This window comes from Cupressus sempervirens, chromosome 4 (genome assembly GCF_028749045.1).
Source record: "Cupressus sempervirens isolate cs-2001-9-10 chromosome 4, ASM2874904v1, whole genome shotgun sequence".
Taxonomy (NCBI): domain Eukaryota; kingdom Viridiplantae; phylum Streptophyta; class Pinopsida; order Cupressales; family Cupressaceae; genus Cupressus; species Cupressus sempervirens.
The window spans coordinates 140,296,420-140,322,638 of NC_143121.1; positions in this window are offsets into that span (position 1 = coordinate 140,296,420).

Sequence of the window (26,219 nt, forward strand, 5' to 3'; positions counted from 1 at the left end):
ATGCCCTCCACCCATGGCTTTGTGAACCTATACGCTCTACACACAACCTCATCAATATCATCCAAGACTTGCCACCAATACTCTATCTTACCCAAATGGGGCTGCATGATCAAACTAGAATAAGTATACATATATGGCATACCCTATGGCTACTATCACACACACACTGGATGAGTAATGGGAAGATGCTCCCATGTCCATAGCTGTAACAAAATGACCCCTGCTAATAGTGAAGAGGCTCCAAAATATAAAACCTGATGCAAATCATGATCTAGGTGAGCCAAAATACATCTACCCCATGCAAATCTCCATGTCTCATCAATCATATCCTATATCAGTTAGCCCCATCCAACTGGACACCCTCCCCCTCAGTGGTCTAGCAACAGAAATCCCCCTATCAACCCAACTAATACTATCGACAATGCATCATACTGTAACATTTGAAACCATGATACACTGTCATCACTGATATTGTCATCCCCAAAAAAGTCTCTGAATGTAGCACCATCTATAGTCTGATCATAATAAACCAAATCCCCTACGATCAGGATCCAAAAAATCTTGTATACATCCTCGGGATTCATTGTCATCTTCCTCATTAGCAAATGAAATGTTTTGTGGTCTGAGTGCCACCGCTCGGCCATAGTTGTCAGTAATCCCCTATTCACTCGGAACTAGGACATCTATAATGAATATGTGAAACCACATCTATCTATCACCTATTGAGCTGCACTTGATGATCGACCCACTACCTCTAATGGCCATAGATAGAGTCCTCATATCATGAACTCTCACCCACACACCTATTGTTCATCAGAAAAACAAAACATGTTAGTTTTTGTCACAAAGTGATCATCAGATATCAATCTCAATTTATATCTAGCTACCTAGCTACTGGTTCTATCTTGGACCTATTGCTTATCTTTCTCTATCTTGAGTTGGACTTGCTTGTCTTCCCTACTTTGTATCCTAAGCTGGGACATCACCTATCTATCATCAAATCAATCCTATAACATCACTTCATGAATAAATGACTACTATTGTTTACTCGTTATGACCATCCTTGGTTGATCGATCAAGAATCTAGTCTTTTGCATCATCTTACGCTCAACTTAGGTCCTAAACTCAATTTTTACACAGAAATAATTGTTTTCACTATTTCCTATGACAAATGCACTACCAAACCATTTAAATGCACTAAAACAGGGAAATGCACTACTTTACCATTCAAAAGTGCTCTTTTATACATCATATGCGCTATAAAATGTATATGCACTATTAAAATGGTCATATGCACTATTTAAAGGGGCATACACACTATTTTGTTCAAAAGCATTCAAAAACCAATCATATGTGCTATCATAGTGCTTGGATACTTGTCATACTTTTTATATTAGCTCAAAGAGGGGCATTTGTAGACACCCAAAAATTGGCAAAAACCTAAATCATGCAATTCTGATCAATCAATGCAAATTAAAGAGAAAATCAGAAGAAACACAACAGACTTTCAAATCAAAAATCGCATCAGGTCATTAATCACCTATCAAATCAACAAGACCTAAATCAACTTTAAAACAGGAGAAAATAATTCACATTCATAAAATAAAATTCAAAAAAGAAGGAGGAAAATGACAAAAGTGTTGAAAATAAATAAGACATTTATTAAATCAACAAAATCATTTATCCTCACAAAATTGAAAATATCCCTTTTTCATTTTAAAAGAATTAAAAATATCTTCAATTATCCTCAAAACCAAGTCTGTTGGACTCTTCCTCCTAGTCTCTTATGAGATATTTTCAGTTTCACTTTCACCCATTAGTCAAAAGTGAAAATCCTGATTCTCACCCCAACCCCTTCTGAAATCCTATAAATAGGAAGGAAATCCAAGAGGCAAAAAAACCAAGTCTTAGGCATCTGCACTATAGGCACATTTAGACTCATCATTTTAGCATTCTCATTGTACCATTTTCATAGCATTTTAGTATTATTTTGTGTTATTTAACATCATTTATTACTTGTTAGTTCATTGCATATTCATCTTGATAACATATAATCTACATTTTAATCATAGATCTTGAATGTATCCATTATAGATCTGCATTTTAAGCATACTCCCATTCTAGAACTAGCACTAAGATCCTGGTTTGAGAGCTATTTTAGCAGTTGTAGTTAGGGAAACATGAGACACTCATAGAGATTACATTCTGATGATGATATCTTGGGTTTAGTCTAGTTCATCATTAGTCCATTTGCATTCTACATTAAGGTTTCATGAATACTCGTTCACATGTGTACATCTAATTTAATTGATTTTTTTATTCGATTGAATCTTATAAAATATGAAAAATTAATTTTATGAGGAAATTATGATTTCTAAAAATTAGAAAATCCTCATGAACTGAAAAATTCATTTTTTTGATCGAAAATCAGAAATGATTTCAAAGTTTCCATTTCCAATTTTTGGAACTTTCATTTGTCCAAAACTTCCAAATATCTCAAATTTTATCCTTTCTTTTTAAATTTAAAATTGGAAAATTTTAATTATTTCTCCTGTCTCTTTCTTCCTTATTAGTTGATCATGATTTTCCCAAATCGATCTCAATTGTTTATGGATTTCTAGAAAATCCACACAAACAACCCTCCTATCTCACAATTACATCACTCACTTTCACATTAGTTTTTTGTCATTTGAATCAATGTATTTTATCAAATTTCTCAAAGCTCAAAGTCTAAATGTTGCCTAAACCATAGTTGAGTGCACACTTCATATGATCAAAGAGAAGCAACAAAATCTTGGAGTATTTGATTGGTTTACATATTTTATTGTGTGTTTCTAATTATTTAGTATTTTTTATTGTGTCATTAATAGGATCATATTTAGTAGTTTGATTTAATCTCTTTCATTAGATCATTCAATGCTACTAACCCTCATTTCTTGAGTGTGCAGATTTAAGCCTATACATTTTTCTCTTTCTCTCAATTATATATCAAACTTATAAAGACTTTCATCACTCATTCTTACATCAAACCTCTATCAATTTTCTATCATCGTGCTATCATTTGAAATCATATTCTTTCATATTTATTGGAGCTTGGAGTCTAAGTGCTACCAAAATCACAACCGAGTGCACACTTCATATGATCACATAGAAGAAATAGAAGCTTGGAGTATTTGATTGGTTTGCATATTTTAGTGTGTGTTTCCAATTATTTAACATTTCTTATTTTTTTGTTAATAGGTTTATATTTAGTAGTTTGATTTAATTTCTTTTATTATATCAATTGGTGCTACTAACCCTCATTTCTTGAGTGTGCAGAGTTAAGCCCATACACTTATCTACAACCCCACAAACTCCTTTATGTTCCCATGACCTAATTTTGAATTCACTTACTTTCTACCATTATTGACAACATACATATTTATGCATACACACATTTTCTCTCTCGAGATTTTGAGATACATTGTAGGAGAAGCTTTGAATAGCTCAACACTGCCCACCCTTTCCTCCCCCCCCCCCCCCCCCTGCCCCCCCCCGCCCCCGCACCTTCTCCAATATTCTATGGTGATGCTTTTAATGATAATTATATATATAGATACTCTTCCAAAAAAGAAAGTCATATTTTGACACTTCAATAGAAAATGTTACATCTATTATACACAGTCAGCTCCAAAAGCCCCATTCACATAATAAAATAAAATCACCAGAAGAATAACTAAACTATATCATATAACTCCTCACACTATAAACAAACAAATAAATTTGAACTTAGCATAGTACTAGGTCTAATGAAAGGATCTCTTGGAAGAAAAAGAAAACTTTTCATCAATGTTGTAAAAAAAGTAGTAACATCTATGTCAAATTTAGAAGCTCAAACCATATAATATATAGAAAATTGTTATTTTTAGTTTCTAAATTTGATTGTGTAGAGTTTTTTTTGTCAGCAAATTGAAAACTACTAGAAAATCTCTCAAATTGAATTATATAGGCTCTCAATACATTTGAACTTAGAATACTAATGGACCTATGAGGAGGTAAAACAACATATTAAGAAGATATGCAAAGTCTACAATATGTTTCAAAGAGAAAATTGAAATGTACCCATTGAAATATTGAACTCCCACCTTTTTTCTCTAGCACAATTGTTAGCAAAATTAGTTCCTTATTTCCAATCTTAATCTTGGAAGAACATGTAAGTAGAACCATTTTTAGTTGGTCGACACTTAAGTAGACAAAGATTTAGTATTATCTCTTCTATTTCTTGATCTAAAAAGGGCTTACTCTTTCCCTAGATAATTTAAATGCAAAGAAATCATTGGCATGGCATTTATTCTAGAGATGATAAAGCTTGATATCTATCCATGGAAATGACTTTTAGGGAACTTTCACTTTCATATATAAGAGAAATTCTTGTCACATAATTTTACTTAACATTCTCTATCTTTTTTACTCTTATTACTTTAAGATTGTTGAAATCACAAAAGTGCAATGTAGGGGAAAACAATTAGGGGTGAATTAGCTCATTGCTAATATTAATATACCATAAAGAACGAAGAGAAAATGTTTATTCCTTGATTAATGAATTTTAAGTGAGATCTAAGCGAAAAATGAAATGAATAGTTGGGTATCATAGTCCATCCCTTATCGACTTCTATACTAATGAGTGATTGGCTTTCTTTTTTTCCTTTTATTGAAAGTAATCATGCAACCCTTCCACCAAACTGACATCTAAACTAGTGACAACCTAATACAGAATTGTGGTGGATAAAAATGTATCACATTTAACTAACTAAATATCTTACAAAGTTATATTTTTATAGCATTATAAATATAATATAATGAATTGAATATATTTTTAGTATTATTTCTTCTTATGTCTGTTCTTTAAAGATTTCTTAATATACTCATGCTTCTTAGATGTGTACTGTAAGACCCTACATAAGTAAGCACTAATATAATTCTAATTTTTGAATTTATATGGTTTCAACTATTGTAGTGGTAAGACTATTTCATTAGACAAGTTCTTATATTTAAATTTCTTTGTTTATGATTGACGTAATGTTTAATTTTCTCATAGATTTTGTTGACAAATATTAACACATGATCATGTGTCAACATATGAAATATTAATATGAAAAAAGATCTAATATTGTGTAAAATTGATCAAATAAATAACTCACAACTATAATTATTCAAAATTAGAGAACAACTATTATGATTTATATAATGATGAAGTAATTATACTTTTGATGACAACTCTTATTTATTTATTATTATATTCCACTACTACAAGCAAGAAAAAAAATTTCATGTGAGTATAGCTAAGACAAGATTCAAATCCAATACAAAGGTGCTTGTTGAGAATGAAGGAGAGGGTATAACAAAGATATGCTTTTATTAGTGAAAGATATTCTATAATTTTCAAGATCTTATACTATGTAAGATGCTTTCATGCATTACAAGAGCCCTTCCAGACATGAGAAAAGAATGAAACTTACAAAAAAAAAAAATTAGGAGTGAATATATATTGTCTCTTGTTGTGGACTGGTGATCTATGTATCTATAGTGATCTTTTCCACTCAAGAAACTATCCCTTTTTTGCAAAATCAAGAAGAAGAAACTATTAATTAGAATAAGAAATATATGTATAGATCTCAATTGGTAAAGAACTAATGTTTTTGATTATGTACTAATGATATAAGGATTGTTTGTTGACATATACAAAGTTGATTGATGTAGGTTATCTTCTTTTGAAACATGTAATTCTACATATCTACTACCTAGCACACATGTTTCTTTCATTGAGACTTTTCCTGCAGGGTTATCTTCATGTGAATTAGGTAATGAAATAGTTTCTTTCTACTCACATGGCCATTTCATTTCATATGATCATCTAAAAATTGTGTTAATCTAAGCTCTCAACACATCAATTCATTCATTTATTTTGGATTTAGGAGTGAATATACATTTTGTCTCTTGATGCGCCCTTGTGATCTATGTCTCTACAGTGATCTTTTTCAGTGGAGAAGGAAGGGGAAATGAAAGGGAAGGATCTCACTACCTAGCACACTTGTTGCCTTCATTGATAGCTTCTAAGGCTTGTAAAATATTATATGACCCAATTTTTTACCCACTAATGGGTATTAGAAAAATGTTAAAAATTATATGTAGCAATTAACATTGTCCTTTGAATTGATTTAATATTGAATGTTGCAATGTTTATTGTTTGTATGGAAACTCTTGTTGTTTTTTCATGTAGGTGAACCTCAAAGGCATTTTCTTACAAATGGGTAGAGTTTTTTTGTGATTCATGAAGAACTTGTATTAGGAGTTGTTTTAATATTCTTAAGGTATGTTAACTCATTGGTTCATTGCAACTATTGAGAGCAAAGAACATTAATTTTGTCTGCAAATTCTTATTAATATTTTCTAGATTTTGATAAAGGCCTAAATGCTCAATGCTCAAACAAATACATTGCTCAATGCTCATCTATTAATCCAAGCCTATTAGCCCTTCCTTTTAGGCTTAGAAACTCAATTAGGTCTCCAAGCATTAAAAAAATGGGGTCTCCTTCGATTAGATCTGCTACTGTTGTAACATACCCATCAAATTTGCATATTTACTAGCACCTTTAATTTGTGATCATCTATTATTCTCCACTTCTCTCTGCACATGTACATCTAAGAATGACCATTCCATAGGAATCATCAGTTGAATCTACAAAATGGCCATCAAATCCATTATAACAACAACAAATTGTTAAAAATGAATAATTGACTGACTGTGATCAACACAAATCCAATTTTCTTCTTATGGTATTGAATAAAAACATCTAAAATGTTGTAAACATTAGACAAATACTCACAACCATACTAGAAAAACCAACATGAAGATTTCATCTAACAAAGCTAGATTATGATTTGAGCTACTAGGATAGATCAATGGATTCCCATATCAAAATACTCATGGAAAATGGAGACAAAAAAAGGTAGATTGTTTTTTTCTTAATAACTTAATATGGCTTGTAAAATGAACATTGAATAAGAAAGGATTTGAAACAATCTAGGAAAGATGTGAAAGATAATATAACATCAAAATTTCATGAAAAATGCAAAAAGAACACATGTAAGTAAGGATCAAGTTATTTATTTACATGCTTATTAAGAAAAATGCAAAAGATTAGAGATAGGATAAAAAAGTAAAACCACGTACAATTTTTTTTGCTAGTTACAATTTGGTATAGATGAAAGCTATACACTGAAGGTGCCAGACCTTGACTATCCTAAGTATGCATACATCAAGGTGAGTGAGTAATTTTTGATGGTCAATTATTTTCTATTAATGACAGATTGTTTGGCTCACAATTTTGAATTGCTTCACCAAAATTTCCATTGTAAAATTTAATGGGATAATATAATTTAACATGGTCATAGGATATACTAACTAAAACATGTCTAGCATGTAAACAACCTTATTAATTTTAATATAGTGAGACTTAATTTTATATGAAAATATACCAAGTTAGTTCAAGTTGGACTTGCATATTTTTTTAGATTTAAAAAGGGATAATTTTAGTTAAAATTTTCATCTTAGCAGATGTCCAAAACATGAATTTGGTGCATCATAAAATTCATTACTCGTTTTCAAGGCTTTCTCTCATTTTTTCTCTAATGTTAATGTGCATGGTGAAAGGATTATTAATGATAGATTTGGAAAGTAGAACCAATTGAAAAAAGATAAAAACACAAGATCCTATGAAGAAGGATCATGCCAAATAATAAAAGTTAATAAGATCAAAACAAGGAGATAATTGTGAGATTGTGGTTAAAGTTTCAAAGAGAAGGAGATGAAAAATGTTGTTTTCCCTACAAAATTTATAAGGGCTTAAACACTAGAAGACTCCTATTATCTTCTTTTGAAACGTGTAATTCTACATATTTACTACCTAACACTCATGTTTCTTTCATTAAGACTTTTCTTGCAAGGTTATCTTCATGTGAATTAGGTAATTCTAGTTTCTTTCTACTCACATGCCCATTTTATTTCATATGATCATCTAAAAATTGTGTTAATCTAAGCTCTCAAAACATTAATTCATTTATTCATTTTGGATTCAGGAGTGAATATACATTTTGTATCTTGGCGTGCCCTTGTGATCTTTGTCTCTACAGTGATATTTTTTAGAGGAGAAGGAAGGGGAAAGGAAAAGGAAGGATCTCACTACCTAGCACACCTATTGTCTTCATTGATAGCTTCTGAGGCTTGTAACATATTATATGTCCCAATTTTTTACCCTCTAATGGGTATTATAAAAATGTTAAAAAATATATGTAGCAATTAACATTGTCCTTTGAATTGATTTAAGATTGAATGTTGCAATGTTTATTGTTTGTATGAAAACTCTTATTTATTTTTTATGCAAGTCAACCTCGAACGCATTTGCTTAAAAATGGGTAGAGTATTTTTGTGATTCATAAAGCACTTGTATTAGGAGTTGTTGTAATATTAGTAAGGTATGTTAACTCATTGGTTCATTGCAACTATTGAGAGGAAAGAACATTAATTTTGTATGCAAATTCTTAATAATATTCTCTAGATTTTGATGAAGGCCTAAATGCTCAATGCTCAAACAAATACATTGCTCAATGCTCACCTGTTAAGCCAAGCCTATTAGCCCTTCCTTTTAGGCCTAGAAACTCAATTAGGTCTCCAAGCATTAAAAAAAGGGGTCTCCTTTGATTAGATCTCCTACTGTTGTAACACACCCATCAAAATTGTGTCTTTACTAGCAATTTTAATTTGTAATAATCTATTATTCTCCACTTCTCTCTACATGTATACATCTAAGAATGACCATTTTATAGGAATCATTAGTTGCATCTATAAAATGGCCATCAAATCCATAATAACCACAACAAATTTTTAAAGAATGAATAATTTACTAATTGTGATCAACACAAATGCATTTTTCTTCTTATGGTATTGAATAAAAACATTTAGAATGTTGTAAACATTAGACAAATACTCACAACCATATTAGAAAAATAAACATGAAGATTTCATCTAACAAAGCTAGATTATGATTTGAGCTATTAGGATGGATCAATGGATTCTCATAATAAAATACTTATGGAAAATGGAGACAAAAAAAGGTAGAGTGTTTTTTTCTTAATAACGTAATATGGCTTGTAAAATGAACATTGAATAAGAAAGGATTTGAAACAAAATTAGGAAAGATGTGAAAGATAATATAACATCAAAATTTCATAAATAATGCACAAAATAATACATGTAAGTAAGGATCAAGTTATTCATTTACATGCTCATTAAGAAAAATGCAAAAGGTTAGAGATAGGATAAAAAAGTAAAACCATGTATAATTTTTTTTTCTAGTTACAATTTGGTATAGATGAAAGCTATACACTAAATGTGCCAAACCTTGACTATCCTAAGTATGCATACATCAAGGTGAGTGAGTAATTTTTGATAGTCAATTATTTTCTATTAATGACAGATTGTTTGGCTCACAAGTTTGAATTGGTTCACCAAAATTTACATTCTAAAATTGAATGGAATAAAATAATTTAACATGTTCATAGGATATACTGACTAAAACATGTCTAGTATATAAACAACCTTATTAATTTTAATATAGTGAGACTTAATTTTATATGAAAACATACCAAGTTAGTTCAAGTTGGACATGCATATTTTTTTAGATTTAAAAAGGGATAATTTTAGTTAAAATTTTCATCTTAGTAGATGTCTAAAACATGAATTTTGTGCATCATAAAATTCATTTATCATTTTCAAGGTTTTCTCTCATTTTTCCTCTAATGTTAATGTGTATGGTGAAAGGATTATTAATGATATATTTGGAAAGTACAACCAATTGAAAAAGGGTACAAACACATCCTATGAAGAAGGATCATTTCAAATAATAAAAGTTAATAAGATCAAAACAAGGAGATAATTGAGAGATTGTGGCAAAAGTTTCAAAGAGAAGGAGATGGAAAATGTTGTTTTCCCTACAAAATTTTTAAGGGCTTAAAGACTAGAAGACTACTAATATAAATAGCTAAGAGAAATTGTAGGGACAATGGTCACATTGTAGGGGGATGTGAATATCATCCATTGGTTAGTTGTTCATTGTATTGTTTAACAATTAATATACATAAGGAATCACTTGATAATGAGGTCATGACTTGGTTTTTTTATGTCCATCATCTTTATATAGGTCAATCTCACCAAGGCAATACATGATATGGACCACCACATCTCAGAGAATATGGTTTTGGAAGTGGAGGAACATGGAGGTGTGAATATTGAAGTTGAAGATAATGATCCCAAGGAAGATGACAATCATGCACCATAAAACACATTTGAAGATGATGGTATAAATGTATTGATCTATGACACATTTGGTACTAGCACAACTAATGATGATCAGGATGACGTTGAAGTGATCAATGATATACCTCTACTTGAGAAGGCAAACACGACCTTTTAGGAAAGCTCCCGAACAACTCTTCTCTCTATTGTATTGTCATTGGTGAATTTGAAGGTTATGAACATTTTTTCCAACATAAAAATATCACGTATGCTAAGGTTTTTCATATATGTCATTATAATCAATAGAAGGTGAAACATGTACCATTAATATTGTTATATTAACAACTTATACTTTTTGGTGTAGATTGATAGCTAAGTTTTTGTCACTACCATCAAGCATTCTCTCTCTCTCTCTCTCGCTCTTATCGAGAATTCCCTAAATGTGATGCAAGTAGATATAGACTAGATAAAATAACAACTAAGGTGTCTCACAAGGTTCTTTGTTACACCCCCATTATTCCATATTTGCAACAATTATTTAGGTGTAGTAGATTGGCACAATTTATGGATTACCATGCATGTAATAGAAGTCAAGATGATATTATGTGAATATTTGTTGATGGTTTTTTATTTATGGACATGGAGGAAAGTGGCCACACTTTAAAGAAGAACCTTGAAATCTCAAGCTTTTATTAGCAGTGGACAATGTCAATCTAGATGGAGAGTTGAGATTTGTTTATTCAATGTGCCTTGTTTTTGTTATCAACAATAACCTTCCTTCATGGATGTTAATAAAGAAACAACATATAATGTTGACAATGATTGTTCTAAGTATTTTATCATTTAATAGTTATGTACATGTAACCACAATTCTTGTATAAAAATAGTCACAATAATTATATAATGTTGTTGTTGTTGTTCATTTAACTAGGTAAGTGCCAAAGTAAATATATGAATGTATATATTGAGCCTCTTATCAATGAGTTGGTGGAGTTATGGAATGATGTCAATATGTATGATATCTCTAGACCAATAAGACAACTACAATTCATGTATGGACAATACATGATGCCTTGGGGCTAATACATTTTCGTGGTATGTTATGGTGAGTTCAAATTGCACATGATAATCCTAATTATTAAAATTAATATATTTAATCTAGTTGTATCATTATCTTGTAGGTCTTCAAAGAAAAGTAAAATTTGCATTTTCAATTTGTATTCCAAAGATGAAATCTCATCATTCAATTTTTTTAAGGAAAGAATGTGTTTAATGAGTGTATACACTTCCTCCACAAAAGTAATAAGTATCGAACTACAAAAAAAATATTTTCAATGGGAAAGAAGAGACTACATCAAAGTGACAAAGAATGACACCTCACCTATGGAATTTGAATTATAATAGAATTACTCATGATGATAATGCCATTCCACATAATGGTTTATGTTTGGAATTCATATATTTCTATTATGTTTTTATTTGTTGATTATGTAATTGATGATCTTGAAGGTCCTCCAGACATTACTAAGCACCTTCCAAAGGGACTAAATGTTGGAAATAATCAAGACTATCTAGGTTACCAAGAGGGGAGGGGTGAATCAGTAACCTCAAAACTTTTGACAAATTCAGCACTTAATAACATAATCCAATTATCATTAATAGATCTAAGCTATTGCATGCATGAGAAATTGAAAGAACAAAACACTTATAACACAATATTTGGTGACCCAGAAACCTTCCAAAGAAAAAGTAAAACTAGGGTGGGGATGATACCCACAAAACTTCAATACTGCAGTATAAAGTTGGCTTGTTAAGGCTTGCAATGATCACTTCTAATGATCTGCCCTATTAGGAGCAATTAGAATTTCTAGGTCCACCTTGTTAGAGGTTTTACAAACATACAATCAAGTATGCACTCAATAAAGAGATTTAAGAAAAGGCTGTTAAGTCTACCCTGTTAAAGGATTTGAAGTTGATTCACCTATTAGGATGAAACAGTAGATCTAACTTACAACTAAATTGCTTATTTAGATCCTTGAAGTACTAATCACCTCTTTGTGATAAATGTAACTTGATTGCTTCTAATTTGACCTTTCTATACACTTTTCTCTGTTGTTGATTCACATTCACATTCTCATGCATCAAAACATTACTTCAACTTACTATTTGGGTATGATATAATACATTACATATATACCAACCCAATTCTCATAATTACAAGGTCGGCTAAAATACAAGTTAAAAACCAATATTAATGAGTTGGCCCAAATGTAGAAACTCAGGTTTTGAAAGATGACTTGGTGACTTTCTAATACACAGTGTCCACTACATTACTCAGCATCGTCATGCACTCAGTACAAGTAGAGGTCCAATCCATAATAATCACTCAACATAGTTTTGAACTCGATAAACACTGGAGACTCAGTAGATACTATGTCAATCGATAGAAATTGAATTCCATGTTTACTATGCTTGCACTCGAAAAACACTATTCATCCCATCACTCAATTAACACTAGCTTCACATCATAAGAACTGATGACTCAGTAGACACTGTGAAGCTCGGTAACCACTAACTACTTGGTCTAAATCACTAGACTTTGCACTGCCTAAATTCACTTGGTGACCACTAGAATGCTCGGTATGAACTATGAAACTTGGTAACCACTAAATTTCTTAGGAAACACTAGAGACTGATCAAAGAGCTTGGTAATCATATAGAATCTGAATAATTGTTGTCACTAATAACAAACATGACTTAATGCCAACAATCTCCCCCTTTGGCATTAGTGACAAAACCACTTATCAGCCAAAACTTATGTACAACATAGTGTGATACTAACTTGATATGGCATGCTGATTTTTATTTTTGATTTTTCAAAATTTGTTTTTGTAACTCTGTTGTATATACATTTCAATACAATGTACATATCATATCAGGCATAATATCATATTGAGTGTATATACAAATATCTCTCCTCCTTACTCTCCCCCTTTATATTATGCACATATCTCTCCCCCTTTTTGATAATAATGCCAAAGATTTATACACAACCTACTTATATAGAGATACCAAAATGTGAGAGAAACTCAAAATGTACCTTAATAATAAGAGTTAATGTCTTGTCCCAGTTTTCTTACAAAATTTTGCAGGTTTGAAGTGCAACTTGGACTTCTGTAGGGAGTTCAATCATATGATCTACAATTGAAAAATTATTGTCATGGATCAATATTTTAGAATAAGCAATATGCTTCTACATTGTATCCATGATAGGAAGGATCATGTTGTGGATGTCTATAAGTGTAGACTGGATCCTTGCTTCCTCTCTCAATAACTCTGCCTACATATCTAATAAGAATCTAATCCTCATGTGGTGTGTAGAGCTTGAACTGGGGCCAAACTACAACTTCTGTGCACTAGCCTTTAGATCCTCATCAATCTTATTCAATTTTCCCTTTATTTCTTTGGTATACTTGGTAACATCACATAACTTAGCAAAAAGAGATGTTACATTTGTGTAGGTGGATTCAAGATTTGACAAAATTGAAGAAAGATCTACCTACTTAATAGCTATCTACTGAGCAATGTGCTCAAGCACTTTATTGTCAAACTTCTTCTCTGCTTTCTCCATTAGCTTATCCTGGCCACAAGAATCCTCATTGAATTTATTAACTGCCTCTTCTAATTGCAACAAAATATGTTGAGTAGAATCAACATCAACACTTATAGCCTCTGTCAAAATGTTCTTGGCACTCTCTATAATTCTAAATTCCTTGTCTCTCTCTTCTCTTAGTTGCTTCTACTTGACTTTCTATTCAAGAAGCTAACTAACTAATCTCATTTGCTCTACTGTAGCATTGTCAAAATATAACTTGGGAATCTCAATCTCCTTGTCCAGATCTATATCTTCCTCAATTTATTTTCCACTAATTATAAGTTTTAGTGGTGTCTTTGGTTCAACTTTTGACATTAATGTTTTGGATTATGAAATAGAAATAATAGTGGAAATTGTAGGGCTTACAGTGAAAATTTGTATAGTGCCTATTGATGGAAAACTTATTGGAATATTTGAAGAATCCAAAACTGATGTACTTGAAAAACTTTCCAAAATTGAAGTATTTGTAGGTGGAATATTTATAGAAGTATTTACAATAGAAGAACTTACTGGAACATGTACACCTAAAGTAGTCAAAACTGTAGAACAAGAGACTATACTTACTACTGATGATCCTAACTTGGGAACTAAAGAAGTAGAAGGTTACAACTTGGTAGATGAAGTGGTAGACACTTCCATTAGTGATACATTGAGATAAGAGGGAGAAAAGAGTGATTGGACATTTGATGTGTCTATTGTGGTCACAATCACACTTGCTGAAGCTGTCTCCATGCTTGATAATGTTACTATTTTTGCTGGAGAGTGAGGAAGGGAGGCTATGACTTCTACAGCTATCCTAAATGGATCACTTTCTTCTTCTCCTTTCTTGTCTTCCTCTTTAGCTTCATCCTCATTCTCTTGTTCACCATCCTTTGTCAAATCTTGATAATCTTCAGCATCAATAGTGACACAAGGAGTATTGTCTTCTTCATTTTCTTCATCCTTGTCACTGTCATCATCATCATCTTTGAACTATCTAGATTCTCACTTGGTTTGCGTAGATGATAGATATTCTTCCACATATTTGTAGCATCCTTGACTACATGCTCTATGTCTTTCACCAAAATTAAACAAGTATGAAATCTGATAGTCATTTTGTCTTCATTTTTCTTCATGGCTTCTTTTACCTCAGCATTGGCAATGCTTGGTAACAACTGTCTCAGAGATTGTTCATATATGTCCTTGGCTATTTGCATTGCTAATTCCCACATTGGCTTTAACCTTATTAATAGCTCATAAGAAATTTGAGGTGCAATTTGATCAGAGGAATATTTCCATTTTCCCATCTTTGTCAGTACCAACTCCTCAATCTACATCTTCTCTGCATTAGTTATGGTTTCATACTTTAATGCTTTGAATTTTTTTATACCAGCACCTTCTTCTAATTGATTCAATCTTTCCTAGAATGTGAGAGGGGGCTTACTAAAAACAACTTTGCTGCCTCTTTTCTTCTTGGATCTTTTGGTGAAGATAGCTGTGGAGGGCTTGGGTGGCTTGGATATAATCACCTTACCTTTCTTTCGTACAGGCTCTTCCTCCTTCTCAAATTCCTCTTCTTTCTCAGATTCTTCTTCATCTTCACCTTGTCCCTAGATAATCATAAGAGGGGCATTTGCTATTTTTAGTTTTGATATCCTCCTCTTACCTTTATTTACTGCCTATGGAAGCTTAATTTTGAGTTCTATTCTGGCTTTGGCTTCATCATAGGTTTCAAAGATAGGGGCCTTTGGATCTATAGGCTCATTAACCAGGGCTTCAATTATTTCCTTTATCTCATCAATATTAACCTCATAAGGAAGAGGTTTTACCCACACTATTCTAGGCCTTACTACCTGGATGTATACTCTATCACTATCAACCATAAAATAGACATCATCCTTATAGTCTTCAACCAATTTTTGTGGAATCTAGAACTTGTTATTCATCTTTTCCTTGAAAGATTCAAAATAATTGTCCATGATGTTGTCAAAATTCTCACCCATTTCATCAATAAACTCATTTATCTGATACAAGACTAGCGCGTATTTTCTCCATACCACTGTTCTTTTAGAAGGGAAACACTTTTGAACATAAAAGAACAAACATGTTAATAGAGAACCAAACTTACATGGATTATTCTTTGAAGTCCTAATGCTTTCCATATTCTTGTTTAGCTACTTCAAAATCAAATCTGCTAGGTCATATTCTAAATTCTTCTTAACAACCTTATAAGCTAGGTCAATTGCTTCACACGGCACACTATTGAGTTGACTAGAGCTATAAATCTTATGAGCAATAATATGAATGCCAAATTTGAGTTCCACATCAAATACATTGCTAATTTTCATTCCTTTGCCATCTCACTTGGCTGGGGTTTTCTTCTGTAGCTCATCTCAACCTAAGGTTTTTGTGACTTTGAACTTGGTAAGCATAGGGAGACTAGTAATGTGATGAATCATTTTCTTAATAATCAAGATTGGTTGCTCTAATAACAATTGAACATTATGGACTTGGCTCAAGCTATATCTAATCCATTTAATCTAAAAGTTTCTTGGTAGATGAGGGATATGGGTTAAACCTTTCTCCTTTAGGTGTTTATGCTCGAGCTTAAGAGTTCCATCCATTTAGAGTTCACCTAGGGCACTATCCATTTCTAGGGTTCCTATCTCTTGAACTACACATTTGAAATGAGTTTGAATTTTTTTGATAAGAAGTACCTTTGGTGGAATTTGTGACTAAGCTCCATTTGGGTCGAGGGATTCTACAACTGCTAGCACCAATTTGAAATTTAGAGCTTTCCACTCAACACCTCACACCAACATCTCAAATCCTTTCTTTGCCTTGCTATTGTTGTTTCTAGATGCCATGATCACTTAGTAAATTGAGAATTCTTTGGAAAAATTTGTAGCAAATTATGCTCAAGATCGTTGGAATGCTCTACAAGTTGCTATGCTTTGAATATGTTGAAATCATGGTGGAAATGAAGTCGAATTCCTGCCTTTTGATAAAAATTTCCCATTAATGCTTGGTACGATGAGAGCCATAATGACATAGTGCCTGACATACTATCATCCATTATCTACTCAGATCACTCAGTAGAGGCTTGTAACTCAGCAACCAAACAAAACCTTGTTACTCCTGACTTCACTCGGTATGACCTAAACTTATTCGGTGATTACTGATGCTGAACTTTTGTGATCCCTCTATATTGAGAATACTAATTTGGATCTTTTCTTCCTTTCAATTTGAATTGTTTAAGATTTGTCCTTGAAAATATAGTTCTAGTTCTTCCTCAAGAACTTAATTGGAAATGGTGGAGTCACCCACTTCTTGAGTGACATGACCATCATCATTTGAACTACCTTGCTCAGTAGAATTAGGAATTCATTGTTGTCTCGTCTACTTGTTGATGTTATTAGCTTTCTCTTTCTTTTCATCTTCAACTCTACCTATATTCATGTAATTCTTAGCTATATGACCAAGTTCAATACATGTGTAACATCTTATGGTAGTATCCTTTCTTCTCAGGTGATGCCTTGCATAGTTTATGCCAATGTTTCCATATTCTCCATATTAATGACATCTACACCAAGTATTGTAGTCCCAACAAAATATTTCCTTTACAAATTGTTTAGTTGGAATGAATGGTTTAGATTTGCACCCAGATGCCTTGTGACCTTGTTTCTTGCATTTGTGATGCTTGCCTTCAAAATTTGATTTCTCCTTACATTCATTAGCTGTATGACCATGCTAAATGCAATTGTAGCATTTTCCATTGAATTTTACATTGCCATTATTCCAACATTTTTTTGATGTATGACCTATCTTACCATAGTAATTGCAAGTAGGTCTTTGATTCCTTTGAGCACCTTGTTTGGAGGATTCACCTTCTTCTTTGTATCCAAGTCCTGCTTTGCCCTTTTGCTTATAAAGATTTTTCTCATTTTGCTGATTCAATTGATCCATGTCTACTTGGGATTTCATTATTCTTTCATTGAGTTGCTTCTCAAAATGTAGATCAAATTTCAATCTTTCATTGATTTTCTTTTCAGTGCTTAAATCATTCCTTAACCTTCCATTTTTAGATCTCAAACTCATGATTTCTTCATTTGCATTGGAGAGCTGATCAATTAGATTTTCTTGCTGAAGGGATTGATTTTGAGTTTCATTGTTCCTTGCCTCCAAGTCTTCTTTTGCCTTATTTCTCTATTCCAAAATTCCACACAATCTTATTGTCTGAATTTCCTATTCTCTTTTCAATTTTCTTACCTCTTCTTGCAGGGAACCATTCTTTTCTAGGATTTCTTTGATTGCATCATTTGCTTTATTTGAACTGCTTAAGGGGAAAGAATCTTCAATCTTCTCTTAAACATATTGGTGGTCATTCATCTATTTTGCAAGTTCCTTTCTTTTTTTAGGGATTGGGAAAGATGCTCTTTTGCTTCCTTGAGTTGAGTTAAAGCCATCTCCAAATCTAGCTTTTCATTATCAATAGCTTTGTCAAGTCTAAATATCTCCATTTTCCTTGATCTTTTCTCAAGCTATCAAACTTTATCATAAGAACCACAATGATCTGATACCAATTGTTGGAAATAATCAAGACTAGCTAGGTTATTGAGAGGGGAGGGGTGAATCAGTAACCTCAAAACTTTTGACAAATTTAGCACTTAATAACATAATCTAATTATCATCAATAAATCTAATCTACTGGATGCATGAGAAACTAAAAGCACAAAACACTTAGAACATAATATTTGGTGACCCAAAAACCTTCCAAATAGAAAGTAAAATTTGGGTGGGGATGATACCCACAAAAGTTCAATAGTGTAGTATAGTTGGCCTATTAAGGCTTCCAATGATCACTTCTAATGATCTGCCCTATTAGAAGCAATTAGGACTACTAGGTCCGCCTTGTTAGATGTTTTACAAACATACAACCAAGTATGCACTTGATAAAGAGATTTAAGAAGACTGTTAAGTCTACCTTATTAAAGGATTTGAAGCTAATTCACCTATTAGGATGAAACAGTAGATCTGACTTACAACTAAATTGTTGATTTAGATCCTTGAAGTACTGATCACCTCTTTGTGATAGATTTAACTTGATTGCTTCTTATTTGACCTTGCTATACACTTTTCTCTGTTTCTGATTCACATTTGCATTCTCATGCATCAAAACATTACTTCAACTTACAATTTGGGTATGATACAATACATTACATATATACCAACCCAATTCTCATAATTACAAGGTCAGCCAAAACACATGTTTACATCAATATTACTAAGTCAGACCAAATTTAGAAACTTGGGTTCTCAAAGCTAACTTGGTGACTTTCTGATACATGGCGTCCACTGCATTACTCAACATCATCATGCACTCAGTAGAAGTATAGGCCTTGTCCATACTAATCATTCAATGTAGTTTCAAACTCAGTAAACATTGGAGACTAAGTAGATACTATGTTACTTAGTAGAAACTGAATTCCATGTTTACCATGCCTGCACTCAATAAACACTACTCATCCCATCACTCAGTTAACATTGGCTTCACATCACAAGAATTGATGACTTGGTAGACACTGTGAAGCTTGATAACTACTGACTGCTCACTAAGAACAAAACTATTGTACTTTGAACTGCCTGAATTCATTTGGTAACCACTGGAATGCTTGGTATGAACTGTGAAACTTGGTAACCACTGAATTGCTATGCAAACACTGGAGACTGATCAAAGAGCTTGGTAACCATACAAAATCTAAATAAGTGTTGTCACTAATAACAAACATGACTTAATGCCAATACTAAAATATTATCCTAGACAATTTAATAGGTTTCCTTACTAGGAGAAGCTGAAAATTGTGCATTTGTTTGATATTATGCATATTGGAAAGAATATAACAGAGACATTGTGGAAAATTTAGGATGGAAGGCATGATAAAGAAAATATTGTCGAAATTTGTAGTGACATTCAAGGATCCAATCATGTACTAGAAATTATTAAGTCAAATAGCAATGGAGACTAGATTAATATGAGTGTCCTTCCTTGATTATTAATAGAACAACAAAGTGATGCCATAAAAGAAGTCATACAAAAAAATTTAATTTCCCACTATATTTGCTACAAACATAAGTAGTCTCATATCAAAGAAAGGTGAATTTGGGTCAGGTTGAAAATGCATGATTTTATACCATCATAGAGGTAAGTGATGCTCTTTTATATTTATAATATGTTTATAAAACTTCATGTACTTTTCATTGTATTATGTTAGAAAATAATAAAATGGTTAGTTTGTAAATGTTGCAGTATGTGCTACTAGGGACCTCTAACTACTTCTCAATAGCTTTCCAAGCTCTTCCTAAGACCTATCCTTTAGTATTCTTAGGGTACTCTCTTTACCCTACTCAAAGATCACTACTATGATCCCTATCCCCTTTTAGAACTCTCCACCAATTTCAAACTTCAAACTATACCTCAATTCCCTCCTAGTACACTCATGGGCATACCTAGCCTTTCTTCTTCCCAGACTATTCTTGGGACTATGAATAGGTTTCCTCTCTATTACTTAGTAGTTTTAAATCCACCTTGACCTAGCTTGATGGTTTCTCACTTGGGTTTCCTATCGATTTCTTACTTTGTTGGTCTTAGGCCTTTTATCCTTTTTGTCCTAATTAGGCCTTGTAGAAACTAGGTTTCTTTTATTTTATCACAATTTCCCTTAGTAACCCCATTAACCAATTATGGATTCATCCTACCACTTACCAAGACTCAAGTATTTCTAAGGTTTTAGGTCCTGACATTGTCCGTACACTATATTTCTACCAAACCTTTATTATTAAGGGTTTCTAGGGCATGTGAACCAGTCCGACTTCTTTTCTTTTTAACAATTTCCTTAAAGGTCTTCCCTAAACTCATTCTTGCTTTTAAATGTCCAAGTCACATTCCCCTTCACTTCCACACTCCTAGATTGGCACATTCAATCCATTCAGTAAGCCCTCTTGCTATTGTTCTGAACAAGCACCTACCCAAAATGTTTATGCACTCGCCTAGGGCTTAGTGTTAAAAATAACTCCTTTGCAACCCATGAATCCAAAAATTATATTTAAACTATTTACAAATTATCTTACTTTATTGCAATATTTTGTGGAAATTCAAATAGGGGAACTCAAGTAGGAGTCATTTTTGCTCAACTGGTGTTGAACCAAGCAATGAGTTAACAAGACACAAGAATTTAGCAAAATGATAACTAACCTAAAAAATCAACAAAACCATGCTATAGAAAGTAAGAAAAAAAAAATTACTGAAATATAAATGCATTTACTTAGTTCATTCAATCTATTAATCACTGGATTAAGGCTCTGTCATTTAATTTTAGACTTTTCTTGCACTTTCCAATTCCACAATCTGTATAAACTATTCACCAACTATCATATTAGGTTCAGATTGGTCTTATATATCCTTCCCCCACATGTCTAGACCCTTAGGTTAGGGTTTGGGCACCATTAAAACCCTTTCCTAGTGAGCAACTTGTGCATCTTTTACAATTTTGCCAAACCATTCACTTCATTGGTTCAACTTGACTCAAAACATAACATAAGACCTTAAAAAAACTAAAAACATCAAAATCTCAAAAATAATTCCACTTTGGTATCTTGGTCAAAGTTTGACCCTTTGATTGACTTTCTAGGACTTAAACACCTAGATCCTAAAAGACCATTCAAATCCCTTGACTCCACTCTTCCCTAATCTAACCAAACACACACACACACACACACACACACACACACACACACACACACATCAACTTGGAACTTCATAGCTTAGTCCTTATTAACTAGTGGTTATCTAAGCCAAACTACAAGCCAAAATGTATTGAAGACTTGAAGGTGCTCTTGTACCACCCTATCTTTCCCTGAGAACTTTGATAATAATATCAAACAAGTGATATATGATCTTAGAAAATACATGAGCTAAGTAGTGATATTTATTCAAATTTATGTATATATTTATTATATTCATGTTTTATTTTTCTTTATATGTAATATATATCATTGTCTTGTATTTATATACTTTTGTGTCTTGAATCTCTTGTAGGTGGTTGTCATCTAAGGAAATACATAAAAAATAATATAAAATATTAGAAGAGAATAATTCCTCATCTAATATGTAAAATGTGAAAGTTTCTACCTTGAACTTCTTTCAATGCACAAGAACACTACCTCATACACCAAGTTGAGGAGATTGAATTGTGTAGACCTATACAAACTAGGTCAATGTGTATGGTTGAGAGGCACCTAAAATTTCTGAAGGATTTGGTTGGACAAAGAGCATGTTCTGAGGGTCCTATGGTGGAGGGATATATGATATACTAGACTATGGTGTATGTTACTCAATATCTTCCTAATATTGTAGCAAAGACCCATATAGATTGTGTTTGGGATTTCAACCCCATCAAAAAATTTGAAGGGGAGTACGTGGTGGGGAAAGGTAGATTAAGGAAAGTGTGATAAGATGTTACCATAGTTAATTAATTCTTAATCTTCTAAATAAATTATTTGTAGGTCATCTAATTATTTTTTGAAGTTGATGAAAGATCAACCCCATATCTCCCAAGAATCACTTGCATGCAAACACCTATCACAAAATGAGAGAAGCAAAATCTATGGAGGCTAGAATTCCTAGATCCATAGATGAGACATTCTTGATGAGCAAAAAACTAAATTTCTATAATTACAAAGAGAGATCAATCCTTATAAAGGAAATTGAAACGCTAAAAGATAACTAACTTAGGTTGCATGATAATAATTAATAAAAGAATTAATTATTGTATGCCCAATGTTTAGCTTAAGTAAACTAGAGATAATAAGTGACTTAATAATTAAATCAATATTATATGATTGGTTTGATTTAGGACTTATATTTGATTAGATTTTTTATTTTATTTGATGAAGGTTTAAGACAACCTTAATATAGATATAGATCCTATGATATTGAAAAAATTTTGGATATTGGGTTGGATGATAATATGTGTGTTCCACTTGAAGATGGAAAAATGATCCTGAGTGAGAAAGCTCAACTATTAAATGTTTGCTAAGAATGGGGGTCTAATATCACACTTTGGATAAATATTTTTACCTAAAGATTGGATTGGATATTAATGGAAGATGAAGATTATTGATGATCTTTAATCAACTTGGATATGATATAATCAATATAATTGATGTTGGATTAAAAGTTCAATGATAATGCTCTCAAGAAGGTTTGATTAAATCGATGTAATAATAGAAGGTTAGTTAACATTTTGAAATATTTTAAATAGAATGGATACTCTTATTTTTAAGTGTCTCTTTCTAGTGCTATACAAGCAATATTGACTTGGAAATGGGTAATAAAGTTCCCAACACAATTATTGCATTTCATAACTTCATACTTCTCAAGTTCTTTTACACATTTTTGGGTACCTTGCATAGTTCATTGTTCTTGTTTGATATTCTTATCCATGGATTTATTTTCCCTATAACCTAAAGGGAATTATTTTTTAACCTTTTCAAGCTTTATCGAATCATTCATAACATAGTGAAATATTTCTTGATGGTTTAATCAAATACTCTAGGATGTATAAATCTTTGATTCAGACTAATTCTCGAATACCAATAAGTAATATTAGAATTGTACACATCTTTATTGTATGTTTCTTGTTGTTCAATTTCTTCTCTAATGGATTTAAAAGCATATTGGTATTATTTTTTAGAAAAAGATAAAAGATATCAAAATTATAAAGAATTCAAAACTCAATATTTTCTCAAAATGTAAAGCTCATTGTTTTCAGATGGAGGTGGAGATTAGAAAACTAAGAAATAGATGAGAAAACTAATAGATGTCGACATCCTGGTAGAAATGATTGAATATGAAATTATGTTTCCTAGAATTAGAAAAATTATTATTTTCTCATTTGTCTAATTGATTTCTAGAAGTTTCTAATAGGATTGCAAATGCAATGTAGACAATAGTAAAAAATAGTCCTATAAGGGACAAAGAAACCTTGTAGGGGGATTGACTTGATAAAAAACACACTCTTTCTCCTATAACAAAAAATGGTAGAGTTGTCAAGATCTTTTCCTAGCACTTAAATATCTGGTTAGCTCACACACTTGTGTCACTCCCGAGAGGGCACCCATGTTTTTTTCTTTTTTTGAGAGATCAATTGGATATGATATAGAGGGGACTATAAAATGATCCCCATATGTCATATCAACCACCTCCAAATTTTCAAGAGGATATGTATGGTGATTGTATTTAGGAGAGATTATTCCCCCTCTCCATACAAAGATTACGTCTACTTTCAGAGATGGACTAGGTAGAAACTAATCTAATGTCTTATAGTAAAAGACTTCACACATAATCATCCCCTAAAGTCCTACAAGCATGATTAAGGCCTCTCATCCCTATCAGCACCCAAGATAATGTAATTTTGAAAGAAGGATTCAAGATGCATGCCCCTAAAAATATTAAGAATGTATCAAATACATGTAATTTATGGTAAAATGACCATGTTATTTGAGAATTTAATTTCAAGTAGGCATTTATTTATAGTAGTTTGGAAGAGTTGGCATCTTCTTGTTTCCACATGAGTCATTCTTGAGATATTTTTTGCCGAACTAACATGTTTGCAAAAGGTTTATCACGTAAGCAATGATTGACAATTATTGCGGTCAAGATTTCTTATTCTCCCAAAAGGAGAAAATAACATGCTTTCCTACTCAATTTGTTTTCTCTCAATCACTTTAACAAGGTGTTCAATTACTGTTGACATTTGTTTTAACTCTTTAGCCCATTACAAATAACTATTAGAAACATCTTTTACAGAATAAGTTTTGTTTGTTGTCGATGCAAGAAGTGTTGTGTATTTTTAGCATATTCTCATGTGCTAAAAAACATTGTGTTTTTTTTTGAAATCGAAGGAGTTTGGCTTACTGTAGGAAGATTTTATTGCTCCTTTGACATGATTGTAATCTTAAAATGTTGTGTATTTTTTACTTTTTTCATGATCGCAAGTCAATTTGAAGAGATGAAAAATCTTGGTTCTCGTAAAAGACAAATTTCATGTGTATTTTTTACCTTTTGCATGATCACTGATCTTTTGGAAAGAAGGCAATATTTGGTACAATGGTGCGCAGGCCAAAACTATTGTATGTTTTTCTGCTTGTGTTTATTTTTTCTATTGACTGCACATGACCTGAGAGAAACATATTTATTGTTGAACTACATTTTTTGGGTTTTACATGTTGATCTCATATCAGTTTTGATGAGTGAATGCCTACACACTTTAGTCATTTAATTAGTTCATGTTGAATAAGTAGTACATGCCAAGCACAACATGTATATAATAGAGCATGTCGAATCCATAGTGAGTGTCAAGTCACTCATGTGTCGAGTCACTCAAGTGCCAAGTAGATAGTGTATGTTGAGTAATTCAGGAGTTGAGTAAGCAGTGCATGTCGAGTGATATAGATGCTAAGTCAAAGTATAGAGAATAGTATATGTTGAGCATTAGAGACTTCAGATGCCGAGTAAGACAATTTTTTATAATTATTTATAATGGAAAAAACAACTATGTAAACCATTTTTGAGCTGACTTAAACATTGAATTATGATATTTGGAGATAAGGAAAAATCTTAATTTGAAATCCCAATGCATTACATATAGCCAATCAGAAAAAGGGAAGGATTGAGCAACAACATGGATGAATCACAACCATTGATTCATACCTAACCCTAAGTCACCCAAGTCTTCTTAAGGAGGACAAACCCTAAAATATCTATGATGTGAAGAAGGTGTATGAAGGAGTGAAGAGAGAAGTTTGCATGTGAAAATAGAGCATTCATGGTGACTAAGGAGTTATGAATTGACATTACATTGTAGAATCAGTTAAAGGAGAACAAAGAAAGGAACTAGTATACAACAATGAGACATCTGATCAAAAGGATCAAGAATGCATTAGTTTAGAGGTGATCTGTCATCAAGCAATCAAGTGCCAACTGTAGGATCAATGCTAAATCATTCTAGTAGGTGAATTAGTTAAATCTCTTAACAGAGTAGTCCTAATAGGCTATATTGAAATACTTTAACATGGTACTTACTTAATTGTGAGTTGAAGTCCTTTAACAAGGCACACTTTTAATAGGGTGTTGAGACCTAACAATCTTTGTAAACTTTTAATAGGGAAGACCTTTCACAGGGTAGATCATGT